Here is a 16,205-nt window from a genome sequence, read left to right as displayed (position 1 = left end):
CAGGAGAGAAACTATAAAGTTCACAAATATGTGAAAACTAATAATACACTCCTGAACAACCAATTGTCCAAAGAAGAAATCAAAAGATAAAAATAGTAATAACAATAATCCTGAAACAAACAAAAATGGAAACACAACAACTCAAAACTTATGGAATGCAACAAAAGCAGTTCTAAGAAGGAAGTGTATAATGATAAATAGCTACATTAAGAAAAAAGAGAGATCTCAAACTTTAAACCTCAAGAAACTAGAAAAAGAAAAAACTAAGCCCAAGGTTAGCAAAAGGAAGGAAATAACAATGAACAGAACATAAATGAAAGAGACCAGAAAATAATAGAAAAGATGAATGAAACTAAGAGTTGTTTTTTTGAAAACATAAAACAAAAACCTTTTGCTAGACTAATAAAGAAGACTCAAAAATATACTTATCAGATTAAAGAAGAGATATTACAACAGCCACCACTCAAGTACAAAGGATCATAAGAGACTACTATGAAACAATTATATACCAACAAATTGGACAACCTAAGATAAATGGACAAATTCCTAGAAACATACAACCTACCATGAAGAAATAAAAAATCTGAGCAGACCAATATGAGTAAAACGATTAAATGAGTAATCAAAACCTCCCAAAAAAGAAAAGTCCAGGACCAAATGGTTTAACTGGTACATTCTACCAAACATTTAAAAAAAGAATTAATGCCAATTCTTCTCAAACTCTTCTGAAAAACTAAAGAGAAAGGAATATTCCCAAACTTATTTTATGAGGCCAAAATTAACCTGATACCAAAGCCAGATAAGGACACTACCAGAGAAGTTAACAACAAGCCAGTACCTTTGATGAAAATAGATGTAAAAATTCTCAACAAAATATTAGCAAAATATTCAACAGCACATTAAAAGGATCATACACCATGATGAAGTGGAATTTATTCCTGGGATGTAAGGATGGTTCAACATATGCAAATAAACCAATGTGATACACCACATTAATAGAGAGAAAGTTAAAAATCATATCATCAACACAACAGATGCAGAAAAAGCATGACAAAATTCAACACCCATTTCTGATAAAAACTCTCAACAAGTTTACAATATAGAGGAACATACCTCAACATAATAAAGGCTACATATGACAAGCCCACAACTAATTGTTAAAAGTTGAAAGCTTTTCCTCTAGTATCAGGAACAAGATAATAAATCAATGAGAAGAACTGACATCTTTACTACGTTAAGTCTTCCAATACACAAAGTAAGCTTCTCCACTACTTTGGTCTTTCTTTCCTCAGAGTATTATAATTTTCAAAAGATAGATCCTATACATATTTTGTTAGATTTAAACCTCAAAATGACGATTTGGGTGGGAATGCAAGCTGGTGCAGCTGCTCTGGAAAACAGTATGGAGGTTCCTCAAAAAACTAAAAATAGACCTACCCTACGACCCAGCAATTGCACTATTAGGCATTTATCCATGGGATACAGGTGTGCTGTTTCGAAGGGACACGTGGGCCCCCCCACCATGTTTATAGCAGCACTATCAACAAGAGCCAAAGTATGGAAAGAGCCCAAATGTCCATCAATGGATGAATGGGTAAAGAAGATGTGGTACATATATACAATGGAGTATTACTTGGCAATCAAAAAGAATGTAATCTTGCCATTTGCAACTACGTGGATGGAACTGGAGGGTATTATGCTAAGTGAAATAACTCAGTCAGAGAAAGACAAATATCATATGACTTCACTCATATGAGGACTTTAAGAGACAAAACAGATGAACATAAGGGAAGGAAAACACAAATAATATAAAAACAGGGAGAGGGACAAAACAGAAGAGACTCATAAATATGGAGAACAAACTGAGGGTTACTGGTGGGGCTGTGGGAGGGGGGATGGGCCTAATGGGTAAGGGGCATTAAGGAATCTACTACTGAAATCATTGTTTCACTATACGCTAACTAATTTGGATATAAATTGTAAAAAATAAAAAATAAAATTTAAAAAATGTCAATTTGGGGAGCTATTGTAAATGTTCTTTAAAAAAATTTTCAGTTTCCAGGTGTTCATTGCTAGTACATAGAAATACAATGGATTTTTGTGTGTTCATCTTGTATCCAGGGACTTTGCTAAATAAACTCACTTATTAGTTCTAAGATTTTTTTGTACATTCCTTGTGATTTTTTTAATGTAAACAACAATCATTGTCAAAACCAGACAGTTTTATTTCTTCCTTTTCAATCCATATGCCTTTTTAATTTTCCTTTTTTTTTCCACCTTAATACACAGGCTAAGACTTCCAGCATGACATTAAACAGGAATGGTGAGGCTAGTCACCTTTGCCTGATCTTAGGGGACAGGCATTCCATCTTTCACCATTAAGCAGGATGTTAGTTGTAGGTTTTTTGTCGATACCCTTCACCAGCACCTGATTTTGCACAACCAGAGCCTACTTGTTTTCAGTTAAAACATGGAAGCTGCTCACATCCTTAATGAAGATTCCCGTAGCTCCCAACTCCACTAGAATCACAACCCAAACTGCCAAAGGCTATGGGCAGGAACAAAGTAGATGACAATCCTATTGGGCCTCATCTTCTAACTCCTCTTTAAGCATCATGGCATTCCCAGGCTCCATTCCTCCAGGAAATCATCTGTATTGAAAATCAGCTGTGCATGTGTTCCCACTACCAGAATGGGGTACAAAGTGGAGAAAGGAGTCTCTAAAGTGAATGTGTGTGGTATGGTGTGTGTGTGTGTGTGTGTGTGTGTGTGTGTGTGTGTGTGTGTGTGTGTAGTAGATGGATCCAGGGAGTTAAGTATGTTTTCTTGATCCAGAGTTAGAAATTGCAATGCATAATTTTCTCATAGAAACCAGGCTGTAAATGGTGATTAAGTTAGTTATGAAGAAACAGGTTCTGTGGGTTGGCTTGGAAATTGAGCCACCATGTATATTATTTTCATGGAAAAACAGATCCTAAATTCGAAGCAGTTAACCTGAAAATGGATCTGGGGAACAAAACACTATTCATAAAATGGGGAACAACTATCACGTTTTAATCTTATCACACACACGGGGACCAAGTCTACAAAACAAAGGCTGGAAGGCAACCTATAAAAGGATAAAGGATACAAAAGTAACAACAACTACAGCACCTTCAATCTAAAAGTGATAGCTGATGAGAATATGGGTGCACTAATATAATGACACATGGAAAGAGATGGGACTGAAAGGGCAAAAGTTATGTGACATGCTCATATACAACCCCACAGTAATATCAATGGCTGTCAGCTTTTAGTGTCTTTATAAGTGGTTGGTTATATAAATTAATGGAGGAAATGTGTGTATGTGTGTACATATAAATATGTATGTATATGTTATCTGTATTTTTTCTTTTTTTCTTTTAGAGAGAAAATGCAGGGGAGAGAGGGAGAGAGAGTGAGAAAGGGAGGGAGGGAGGGAGAGAGAGAGAGAGACAGAGAGAGAGAGGGAATGAATCTCAAGAGAGAATGAATGCTCAGCATGGAGCCCAACGCGGGGCTCAATCTCATAACCCTGGGATCATGACCTAAGCCAAAATTAAGAGTCAGACGCTCAACCAACAGGGCCACCCAGGTACCCCATCTATACTCTTATAGATATAGATTAGATATAGATATAGATATAGATATATAGATTAGATATAGATACATACACACATATACATGTAAGCATAAAATGATCACACTTTATGAGGGACATATTCTCAAAGGTTTTGGAAATTGTTGGTCTCATAATTCAAGAGTTATTTTCCTGATGAACCAAAAGGTAAAATAGGGAGATGGGTTCTAATTGTTCATAAATCTATAATATTCTTATCACATTTTTGTGTTAAAATATACTTAGGTAGAACAAACATTTGAAATAAGATTTTTTTACATTCCTATGTCCACCTTTCAAATAATCAAAAATACTTGTAGAGACGATAATTGGACTTAGAGACACATTACAGCCACACCATATCCATTATTCTTGCCTGGTTATGCAATAATTTTCCTGAAGTTAAAGGTATGTATGCTTTAGTGCTGCTTTTATTTTGCCAGCTCTCTAACAATTAAGAATTCTCCTAAATTAAAAGTAATATGTATCACAACAGATTTTTGGTTTCTTCATAGCTTTTTGTCACTTCTAACCTCTATTCCCAAATAACTGATTTTCAGATGCATTTTTCGGCATTAGCACTTAATGAATGCTTGGCTGGAAACTGTTACAGGCTTTAAAAATAGTAAATTATAACCAGGGTTGAAAATATCAGCACTATAATCAACAAAATCATACAGACATTCAGATGTCTGTAAATAGCAGTTGACATGATGGTGACAAAGGATGGCACGTGTCTGTTTGCCACTTAACGTGACATCGCTTTAGCCGATGTAACAAATGTAAAGTTGACAGTTTATACAGCCTGTCAGCTTGTAACTATGGGATTCTTGACCAAAGTTTCTTGACCACATGCTTCTGATTTTGCTAGAGTAAAGCATTTCAAATTTGCAGAACTGAAAAATTACCTTAAGAGTAAGTATGGTTATTGGCTAATCTGAAGGCTGGTAATAAATAAAACATCTCCAGACTCAGTTTTGGGGGTTTTTTTGTTTGTTTGTTTTTTAAACAAGGCTAATGATATTAAGTTTGGGGGAAATGCTCAGAAATCCTTGCCATAAATTCCCAGGAAAGGATAGAGATCTACAGACTGTTGCTCCTTTCATGTAATTTGAGTGTTTGCCAACAGGAAAAAGATCATTTTGCACACCTGTGCGCCTGTATCTTATATTAAGATTTTGTTGGGGCGCCTGGGTGGCTCTGTCGGTTAGGCATCTGATTCTTGATTTCAGGTCAGGCCATGATCTCAGGGTTCACAGGTTCCAGCCCCGTGTCAGGCTCCGTGCTGCCTGCACTTGTGATTCTCTCTCACCCTCTCTCTCAAAATAAACAAATTAACTTAAAAAAATCATTTTGTAGAGATATTATGATGCTGACAAGACAGATTGCCCACCCTGACCTAATGCCTTTCCCCCCAAAATCCAGAGGATAACGGTATTAAAATATTATATATTAAAAATGTGAAACTATATATAAATATAAAATTTAATTTTCTAAAGTTTGATGTAGCATAGCCTGTAATACAGTATACCAACAGAGAACCAATAAACATGACAGGAATACATATAGATTTATGTGAACATGATCAGGATCTCCCAATTTGAATACTTTTCCTCAAAAGAGACATATGAAGGAAGTAGATGATACAGCAGAAAAAAACCAAGGTCTGAGGTAATAAACTAGGTAAACTTGATCAGAGAGGTAGAACTGCCCCCTAGTGATGAAATATTACAATGTACTCTGAAAATGTAAAAGATCCTCCGAAAGATCTAGATCTTATAAACGTTGGAAATAAGCAAGCTTATAAATAAATGTGCTCCTTCCAAAATTTACCCTTTTTCCTTTTTACTCAGTTATTCACTCATTACTTCATATTTAATGAGGAATAAAACAGGAGGAAGTTGTTATAAAGAAATATATAACGAATGAATCATGACGCGTGCTATGAAAGAAACAAATAGGACAATAGGGTGCCGTGATGGAGAATGATGGGTTCGGGGCAGCAGGAGGAATCCTACTGGGTGGTTGGGCAAAGCCTCACTGAGGAAGTAACATAGAAACTGAGACTAGATGGATGAAAATCCGTGTATAGGAGAGAGAGGGAGGTGTGCCAGGCAGAGAAAAATGTAAAGTGTGTATGAAGTCTCAAAGTAAAAATTCTGGGTGAGTTCCACTCTTGAGAGAAGGCCAGTGTGGTCAAAAAGAGAGAGAGGATGATGAGAAATTCTGGAGAAGAAGAAGGGCATTGGGGCCTTTTAGGCTCAGGGTAAGGAATGTGGATTTTGTCCTGAGTGAAATGGGAAGTTATTCATGGTTTTAATCTGGGCACATGCCTGACGTGCGTTAGGACAAATCACCCCAAGTTCCAGGCTCAAGAGCAGAGGCAGATAAGCACAGTTCCTAGTACACCGTGGCTGGCCAGCCCCAAGCAGTGCCTGCAGGGACGTGGGGAACAGGACACACTGGAGACATATTTTGGAGGTGCAAGTGACAGGAGCTCCTGATGGGACTGGAGGTAGGGACTGGGGGAGAAGGCAGAATAAAAGACACTCTCCGGCTTCAGGCTTGAACAGCTGGGCGATGCTCACTGACAACAGGAAAGGCCCTAGGAAGAACAAGTTTCAGTGGGGGGAAGAAAATCAAAAGCTGTTTAGTTATGTTGACTTTAAAACATCTGTGCAATTTCCAAGAAGGGACATGAAGCAGAAAGTTGGATGTTTAAGTCCAGGGCTCAGAGGAGAAGTGAGTTAAAAATGGAAATGTAACAATTTATGGGCATCTACATGGGATTTAAAGTCACAGAAGGGATGAGATCACCTTGGGAGAAGTTGTTAAGAAATCTGTCTACTTGGTCAGGCTCATTTGAGTAGGACTTATAATAAGAGCTATATTTAAAGGGTCTCAACTTTAGGAGTTAATGAAATAGTTGCCCACATAAAGCTGTTATAATGAGTTCTTCTTTATAAAAAAAACATTTTTTCAGTTTATTTTATTTAAGTTTAAGGTTTTTAAGTTTATTTATTTATTTTTGAGAGAGAGAGAGAGAGAGAGAGAGCGCGCGCAAGTGGGGGGTAGGGGCAGAGAGAGGGGGAAAGACAATTCCAAGCAGGCTCCACACTGTCAGCAAGGAGCCCACCCCAGAGCTTGAACCCACAAACCGTGAGATCATGACCTGAGCTGAAATCAAGAATTGGCCCAAATGACTCAGCAGCCCAGGTGTCCTAACATTTCAGACTTCTTAACCTCATTGCTTTCATCTTTATTCTACAAAGTGGCTTAGGCTTAACTCTTATCTTTTGTGAACCTAGTTTAGGTAGGTTATATTTACATGCCAAAATTTCTGGACATGTTAGATCGTTAATCTTTAAAGCTTCTCTTCTGAGACTGCATAAGTGGACACATAATTCTCATCAAATGACTAAAACTTGTGTGGGCATTAAATTTTTATATTCCTAGGGTATTAAGGAGAAAAAAGATTCTTCTAGTGATTATCTTGGTGGGATGAGATTATGGGAAGCAGTTTTTAATGTATTTAAAAATTTTCTATGATGAAAAATAAGCCTGTATTAATCACTATGTTAACAGTAATAGCTGATGTTTACTTTAAGCAGTTGCTTAGATTAATTCATTTCATCGTCACAGCAGCTTCATAAGGTAGATACATTATTCCCATTTTACCCTCAAAAAGACAAGGTGTGAAGGAGGTGAGGTACCTAACCCAAGGTCACGAAGCTGGAAAAGTGGTAGATCTGAGACTCAAACCTTCACAGGAAGACTCCATTCTTAACATTCTAACTAAAGCCTTTCCAAAAAAACCCTTTTTAAAATTGTGACTCACAGTATGAATTCTATTCTACACCATGACCCAGGACACATATACTTTATAAAAAAGCTAAACAAATAGTTCATGAAATAATACCCGTGCGAAAGATGGTGTGCTTTTATATATTCTGTTCTTTCTGATTTCCTTAAAATCTTGCTGGGAGCTACCCAATTGGTTTCACAATCCACTAACGGTTGGAATCTGCAGTTTGAAAAACACTTTAGTACAATACATACTCATTAATGATTAAATATTTTAAAAATTTTCAAAAGATACTTTGATCACAATGAGTATGTGCAGTAAGACCATAATACTTAGGCTTTCTTTAATTTAGAAAGAATTAGTGGAAAGCAACTCATGAAAATCATCGACAGCAAATAGAGTATTCACAATGCTTTCAGAAAAACGTGGCTTCAAATAAAAGGCTGAAAGTCATTTAACTAAATGTTTAAAATTAGTTTTCATTTTTATGATTTTTTTTTTGGTCAAATAGCACATTTAGAGAGATTTTGCTAACCAAGAAAATAAACAATACCTCATCAGAAAAACAGGCAAATAATTTGAGCAAACAACTTATAAAACAAACTTTACCAGGTAATTCTATCCCTAGTAATTTATTGCAAGGAGATTATAAACCACATACATAAAAAAGTATATCTGAGGATGTTCGCCTTTAAGTTATTTAGAATACTTGAAAACTGGAAGCCACCTAAATGTCCAAAGAAATGGATTAAATAAATCATGGTATATCTATATGAAAGAAAACTATACAGACATTTTAAATGATGTTTACAAAAGTATATTTAATGTCAGATATTCTCTCCTGGTATGTTCAATGGGGGGAAAAAACGCACTTAAAACCAATGATCTTTTTTTTTTTTTAATCCCAGGGACACTACTCCCAAAATTCTCACGTAATTCAAAACTCAGGTCTAGACTAATTTTGTCAAGGGAATAAAGGCAGAAAGGGGTGGGGCGAGAGCGCGGGCCACCTCCGCATTTCCGGCCCCGCCCACCTAGACAGGAAGCGGGCCTGCCGGCTGAGGTCCAGGACACATGGCACCCACCTGCTTCTCCAGCACCAGTCTGGATTTCCCGGAGATTTTTGTGAGCTTAAAAATATTTTTTGCTTTTAAAATCCTATTTTCTAAGCACCTATAGCATATCCACTCCTAAATTAACAGCACACACTGTCAGGGGGATCGTTCAACCGTCAGGGCATCAGGTCACATTTAACTTCCATCCCAAAGTTACTGGTTTGGGGGAGGGCGGTTATTTCAGCACTACACCATCACCTGATGAGTCAGTGCATGGTCCACCTGCTCTGGTCAGAGATTAGGAAACACAGTAGGCTTGGTGCCCAGCATGGAGCCCAATGTGAGGCTTGAACCCAAGACCCTGAGATCAATGCTTGAGCTGAGATCAAGAGTCACGGGCTTAAGCGATTGAGCCGCCCAGGGCCCCAGAAAACATTTCTTTCTTTCTTTCTATCTATCTATCTATCTATCTATCTATCTATCTATCTATCTATCTGCTAACGTGGCTCCCCCATAATGGCATTAGCACGAACATAGTCTACAATTCACCATGACTGTCAGCTTCAAAATTAAGTGAATCTCTTCACATTTTAAAAATGTGGGCACCTGGGTGGGTCAGTCGGTTAAGGGTCTGACTCTTGATTTTAGCTCAGGTCACTATCTCAGTTTTTGGGCGTTTGAGCCCCGCATCAGGCTCTATGCTGACCAAGCCTGCTTGAGATTGCACCTCTCTCTCTGCCCCTCCCTTGCTGGCGCTCTCTCGGTCCCTCTCAAAATAAATAAACTTAACAACAACAACAATACATGTGGATAGATTCACACAATTTCAAACACGATACAGAATATGCAACTTTAATATTTTCCTATCACCCTTATTTCATTTCATTCATGTTTGCATAAAATGTCACCACAAGATGGGTTTTAAAAAGCACAGAAATGTGGGCACCTGGGTGGCTCAGTCCGGTAGGCTTACGACTCTATTTTGGCTCAGGTCATGATCTCACAGTTCATGAGTTTGAGCCCCACATGGGATTCTTTCTCCCTCTCTCTCTGCTCTTCCCCACCCACCCCCCCCAAATAAACAAACTAAACTAAAAAGAAAAAAGCATGGAAAGTTATTAGTGGTTATGGAGAGTAGAATAATGGATGAATTTTATTTTACATGCTTATTAAAATTTCCAAAGTTTTCTACAATGAATAACATGCACTGATGTTTTTAATCAGGAAAAATATTACTTTCTGTATTTATACAGATTTTATTTTTACCCCAATTTTTTACTTGTAGTAAAAAATACATACCATAAAATCTACCATCACTAGCCACTTTTAAGTGTACGATTCAGTGGCATTAAGTACAATCATTATGTTGTACCAGCATCACCACCATCTATTTCCAGAAGACACTCAACATCCCAAACAGGTTCTTCCCTTCCGTTAGTCTCTGGGAACCTCTGGTCTACTTTGTCTCTATGAATATCCCTGTTCTAGGTACCTCACGTGCGAAGAATTAGAGAGTATTTGTCCTTCTGTGTCTGGCTTATTTCACTTACACAATGTTTTCCAGGTTCCTCTACACTGCAGCATGTGTCAGAATCTCATTTCTTTTAACGGTTAAATAATACTCCATTATATGTATATACCTCATCTTGTTCATCCATCGGTTGATGGACAGTTGAGTAGATTTCTACCTCTGGGGTACTGGGAATGATGCTGCTACGAGCAATGGGGTACAACATGTCTGAGTCTCTGCTTTCAGTTCTTTTGAGGCTCTACCTAGGAATGCAACTGCGGGACCACATGGTAATTCTGTGTTTAACTATTAGCGGCCCTGCCAAACTGTTCTCCATGGTGGCTACACCATGGTACATTCCCACTAGCCATGCATCTGGCCTCCAATTTCTCTTCATCCCTGCCAACACTTGTCATTCTCTCATTTTTCTGACAACAGTCATCCTCGTGGATGTGAAGCAGTATCTCACCATGTATACAGATTTTTATATAATAAAATAGACTAATGCAAACATTTCTAACACTTTTTTCATGTCAGATATTATTCTGAAGACATATACTTTTTTTTTCAATATATGAAATTTATTGTCAGATTGGTTTCCATACAACACCCAGTGCTCATCCCAAAAGGTGCCCTCCTCAATACCCATCACCCACCCTCCCCTCCCTCCCACCCCCATCAACCCTCAGTTTGTCCTCAGTTTTTAAGAGTCTCTTACGCTTTGGCTCTCTCCCACTCTAACCTCTTTTTTTTTTTTTTCCTTCCCCTCCCCCATGGGTTTCTGTTAAGTTTCTCGGATCCACATAAGAGTGAAAACATATGGTATCTGTCTTTCTCTGTATGGCTTATTTCACTTAGCATCACACTCTCCACTTCCATCCACATTGCTACAAAGGGCCATATTTCATTCTTTCTCATTGCCACATAGTACTCCATTGTGTATATAAACCACAATTTCTTTATCCATTCATCAGTTGATGGACATTTAGGTGCTTTCCATAATTTGGCTATTGTTGAGAGTGCTGTTATAAACACTGGGGTACAAGTGCCCCTATGCATCAGGACTCCTGTATCCCTTGGGTAAATTCCTAGCAGTGCTACTGCTGGGTCATAGGGTAGGTCTATTTTTCATTTTTTGAGGAACCTCCACACTGTTTTCCAGAGCGGCTGCACCAGTTTGCATTCCCACCAACAGTGCAAGAGGGTTCCCGTTTCTCCACATCCTCTCCAGCATCTATAGTCTCCTGATTTGTTCATTTTGGCCACTCTGACTGGCGTGAGGTGATATCTGAGTGTGGTTTTGATTTGTACTTCCGTGATGAGGAGCGACGTTGAGCATCTTTTCATGTGCCTGTTGGCCATCCGGATGTCTTCTTTAGAGAAGTGTCTATTCATGTTTTCTGCCCATTTCTTCACTGGGTTATTTGTTTTTTGGGGTGTGGAGTTTGGTGAGCTCTTTATAGATTTTGGATACTAGCCCTTTGTACGACATGTCATTTGCAAATATCTTTTCCCATTCCGTTGGTTGCCTTTGAGTTTTGTTGGTTGTTTCCTTTGCTGTGCAGAAGCTTTTTATCTTCGTAAGGTCCCAGTAGTTCATTTTTCCTTTTAATTCCCTTGCCTTTGGGGATGAAGACACATATTAACTTAACCATTATAAAAGTCCTATGAAGTGAGTATTATTATTAACTCCACTTGACAGATAATGAAAGTGAGGCAGAGGGGAGGTCAGTGACTTACTCAAGGTATTAAAGTAAGTCACTACAGGAAAAGTTACAATACAGGGAAAAGTGGAATGAAAATGAAAAACTCACAATCAGATCAAGAAGAGACAACCAGCACTGAACGCCTTCTAAGACTGTTTTCAGTACATTCTGAAAAATCAAAAGCAACTAAATACATTTGTCTTTTTCACTTATAAACATCTACCTGTGTTATTATAAATACATTGTGAATGTTATTTGTAACGGACACATACTGTAATTTAAAAATGCCATCCTGGGGGCGCCTGGGTGGCGCAGTCGGTTAAGCGTCCGACTTCAGCCAGGTCACGATCTCGCAGTCTGGAGTTCGAGCCCCGCGTCAGGCTCTGGGCTGATGGCTCAGAGGCTGGAGCCTGTTTCCGATTCTGTGTCTCCCTCTCTCTCTCTGCCCCTCCCCCGTTCATGCTCTGTCTCTCTCTGTCCCAAAAATAAATAAAAAAAACGTTGAAAAAAAAAAAATAAAAAATAAATAAATAAATAAAAAAAAAATAAAAATGCCATCCTGGACTTAAACAATTCCCATTATGAGACATTTAGGTTGTCTCCCCTAATTTTTTTCTTAGATACATTTTTCAAATAGGTGACGAGCCAACAGCCTCTTCCGTGCTGTCCTGCCGGCTGCTTCCCTTATCCTGTATTCAATAAACCTGTATCTCCTTTAAAAACAAATTGATTAAATAAAAATAAAATAGGTAACGCATTCACACCATCCAAAACTCAGAAAGTATAAAAAGTGTTATAATGAAAATCTCCCTCCTACCAACAGGTAACCACTGATCTTTGTTTTTAAGACTCCTTCCAGAGACTTTTTCTAACACGGCCATATAATATCCCACTGTGTAACGACACACCAGCCCTCCACTAATGGGCATTCGGTTGTTTCAGACTTTTTGCTGTTACAAGTATCTCTGCAGTGAAGAGCCCAATACACATGCCTCGTATATACAACTGCCTCTGTGGAGACATGTAGAAAAATAGATGCATGGGTCGCAGCCTCCACGTCAGCTTTCTCAGAACTCAAAAGATCAACTTTCTCAAGGACACGAACAGTGTTCATTATTTCATCTAGTATCCTCGCTTAGACCGGTAATGGCCTCCACAGTCAGCCGTAAAGATGACAAAGACACAGTTCTGTCACGTAAGTTTCCTTTGGCACTGTGAACTTTTATACTGGCTGATGCAACGTCTTTGCCTTCTAAGTCCAATACCTGAGCCTCCTCGGGGGAGTTTCTATAGACTATTTTTGTTCCTGAGTACGAGCCACACTTTCCCATTTCTCTGGATGTCTTGAATTTTTTTTCATTGCAGGTGGACACTGTGCCTAATAAAATGTGGCAACCAGGGAAATCAGGATTCCAACCCTGTGCCTGTTGTTATTTGTTTCTCCAGTGACTTTCCTGTTCTAATGCTCCGAAGTCTGTTTCCCCCGTCGTGTGTGGCCTCTGAAGTCTCTGCTCAGTTAGCTCAGCAGTCAGCCAGATGACTGGACAGGGTTTCCTTCAATGCATTGAATCACTAACTCTTCCACCTTTTGCTGACGAGCTTGGCGTGTGACTCAGTGCCCCTTCAACGTTCAGTCCCCGCACGGGACTCCAGGTTAGCCAGGGATGAGAGGCCAGGGCCCTGACACATCTTTCCTGCAGGGTCGCACGTCGGTCATGGCCGTCTAGATCCCCAGCACAGTCCAAAGCCCACTACAGACATCTCATTCCTCAGATCTTCCTTTTAAATTTTTGGCCAGGCTCCAGTTTGCCCAACTGGTATCACAGCCTCAGCAGTTGTGTTAAACAACCGCACGTGACTGTTTTAGACTGAAGTCCTAGGGGTAGATCTTTTTCCAAGGAGCAATCTCTGAGGCAGGTCAGGTAGCTCCCTGGGCTGGAGCTTTTCTGGAAAGCTGTGAGACAAGTGACCGCGGTCTGGAGATTGGACGTTCTGAGGGATTCAAGCCCCATGTGTCCCTCCAGTGGCCGCAAGGCTGCTGGGTTTCACAGCTACCGTAGTTCTGAAGCTGCGAAGTGTTAAGACTACTGTAGAACTGGGGATGAGAGGATGAGAGAAGGCCAAGTTTAAATGCCACGAGTCCTGCCATGCTTACCAGGGTCAGTACTGTGCTAAGCACTTCATTTCCAATATCCCGTTTCACCTCTAACAACCCGATGAGGTTAGAACTATTATAATCCTAGTTTATAGAAGAGGAAACTGAGGCATGCAGACTTTCAAGTGGCTTGCTCCCGGTCTCACAGCTAGTAAGAGATAGGAACCATAATCGGTCTGATTCCAGAGTCTTATTCTCAATGACTATGCTTGTACTACTTTTCATCTGTGAGAGAATAATCCAGAGAAACTAGGTTTAGTTAAAAGTGTAGCTGGAAAAAAAACAAAACAAAACAAAAGGGGGCGCCTGGGTGGCTCAGTCATTTGGGCATCCGACTTCGGCTCAGGTCATGATCTTGCGGTCCGTGAGTTCGAGCCCTGCGTCGGGCTCTGTGCTGACAGCTCAGAGCCTGGAGCCTGCTTCAGATTCTGTGTCTCCCTCTCTCTCTCCCCCTCCCCTGCTTGTGCTTTCTCTCTCTCTCAAAGGTAAATAAACATTAAAAAAAAAATTTAAGGAGCACCTAGGTGGTTCAGTTGGTTGAGCATCCAACTTCGGCTCAGGTCATGATCTCGCAATTTGTGAGTTAGAGCCTCGTGTCAGGCTCTGTGCTGACGGCTCAGAGCCTGGAGCCTGCTTCGGATTCCATCTCCTCTCTCTGCCCCTCCCCCACTTGTGCTCTATCAAAAAAAAATTTTTTTTAAGTGTAGCTGAATATGAATGCATGAGGAAGATCAATTACAGATAAATTTTATAGAATATGTATTATACTTAAATTTTCTTTTAAGTATTTTCATTTCTTTTAAATGAATTCTTTCCCTAAATTAGTCATTCTTAACTATGGTGTGGATCTGAACCATGTGGAACTTTGTAAAAATATACCTACACAACTCCCCTCTCTCCCTGTACTATTTATGATGGAACGCAGATGTCTGCACTTTTAAAAGTTCTGTAGAGATTCTGAAACTCAATCCCAGCCAAGAATCACTGCATGAGACTCAAAAACTCCTTAAAATTAGAACCGTATCAACTATTTCACCACCTAATTTCTGTGACAGGTGTTCACACAGGAAAGATGCTTCTTAGGGGAAATGGCATAAAGGAAAAAGCAGACCTTTGGGAGTTAAGAGACTTGAGTTTGAGTGCTGGACCTCTCACTCGCTCCTTGTACGACCCAGGGAAAATTAACTTCTCTGAACCTTAGTTTCTTCATCTATAAAATGGAAGTTTGAAAAACAAGTCTACAAGAACAGGTAACAAAGGCTGGAATGTACTATGCGTGCAAACGGTCGTTGTCATGATTAACCCTGACTTAGATTTAGAAATTCAGCAAATGTTATTCACTATCAGCTCTGGACAAAACCAACTCTGTGAGGTCCCTGAGTAAGAGCTCACAATCTAACACACGCGTACGGGAGAGGGGCATTCTCCCTAAAAAGGCAAACTGTGATGAGCACTGACACATATATTTATTATATGATGGGAAAACGGTGGAAGAGAAATAGTTCTGTGCTGGAAAAGGCCCCTAAAAGTGTAATGTGAACCGTGCCTAGAACGAATGAGAGTCAGACAGGCACAATCATAGTCTGCCTTGCTGCAAACCAGTGGTTCTCTAACATACAGCAAAGTCACACGAGGACTTGTGAAAACACACACTGCTGGGTGCTACCGCAAACACTCTGATTCAGCAGATCTGGAGTGGGGTTTGAGGATCTGCATCTCCCAAGTGACGCGGATGCTAACACTGAGAACCACCACTCCAGACAGAGAGAGTACTTGAGCAAAAGTGACAGCTGACAGAACGGGTATCCCTGACCTAGAAGATGGCAGTTTCTGGGACACAGGCTTCGTGTGAGTGGTTACAGAATATGGTCAGAAATCTAGAAATAAAAACTTTCTAAATAAAATACTTCCTTCTCTAACAAGAGGGAGATAAACTGCACATCCGAGGAAGGGGAACAGACATTCGAGACTCTGTGTGGTGACGGAGGTTAAGTGGACATGTGGCGGTGGCCATCTGTCAATATATACAAATATCAAATCAATATGTTGTACACCTAAAAGTAATATGTTAAATGGCAATTACAGCTCAATAAAACAAAATAGAAGAGTACATAAAATAAAACTCACTTAAAAGATGCATAAGCTCAATCGATACAAGAAAACACCAGTCAAACCCAAATCGAGGGAAATTTTATAAAACAACATACCACTACTTGTCAAAAGTGTCAAGACTGTGAAAAACGAAAAAGAGTAAGGAAATGTCACAGACTGAAAGAGTTTACGGACGTATGATAACTAAATGCAATGAAGTCTCCTGGATTGAATCCCAAAACAGAA

General features: G+C 39.4%; 1 protein-coding gene across 1 annotated transcript in view; it reads right to left on the bottom strand.

Annotated features, from left to right (window-relative positions):
• FDX1 (ferredoxin 1) overlaps positions 1-16,205 on the bottom strand; it is a 37,064-nt gene that overhangs the window by 15,588 nt on the left and 5,271 nt on the right. The window lies entirely within an intron of this gene.

This window comes from Prionailurus viverrinus, chromosome D1 (genome assembly GCF_022837055.1).
Source record: "Prionailurus viverrinus isolate Anna chromosome D1, UM_Priviv_1.0, whole genome shotgun sequence".
NCBI classification, from domain to species: Eukaryota; Metazoa; Chordata; class Mammalia; order Carnivora; family Felidae; genus Prionailurus; species Prionailurus viverrinus.
Note: the sequence above shows the minus strand (reverse complement) of the source record. Positions and strands in the feature narration are given on the sequence as shown.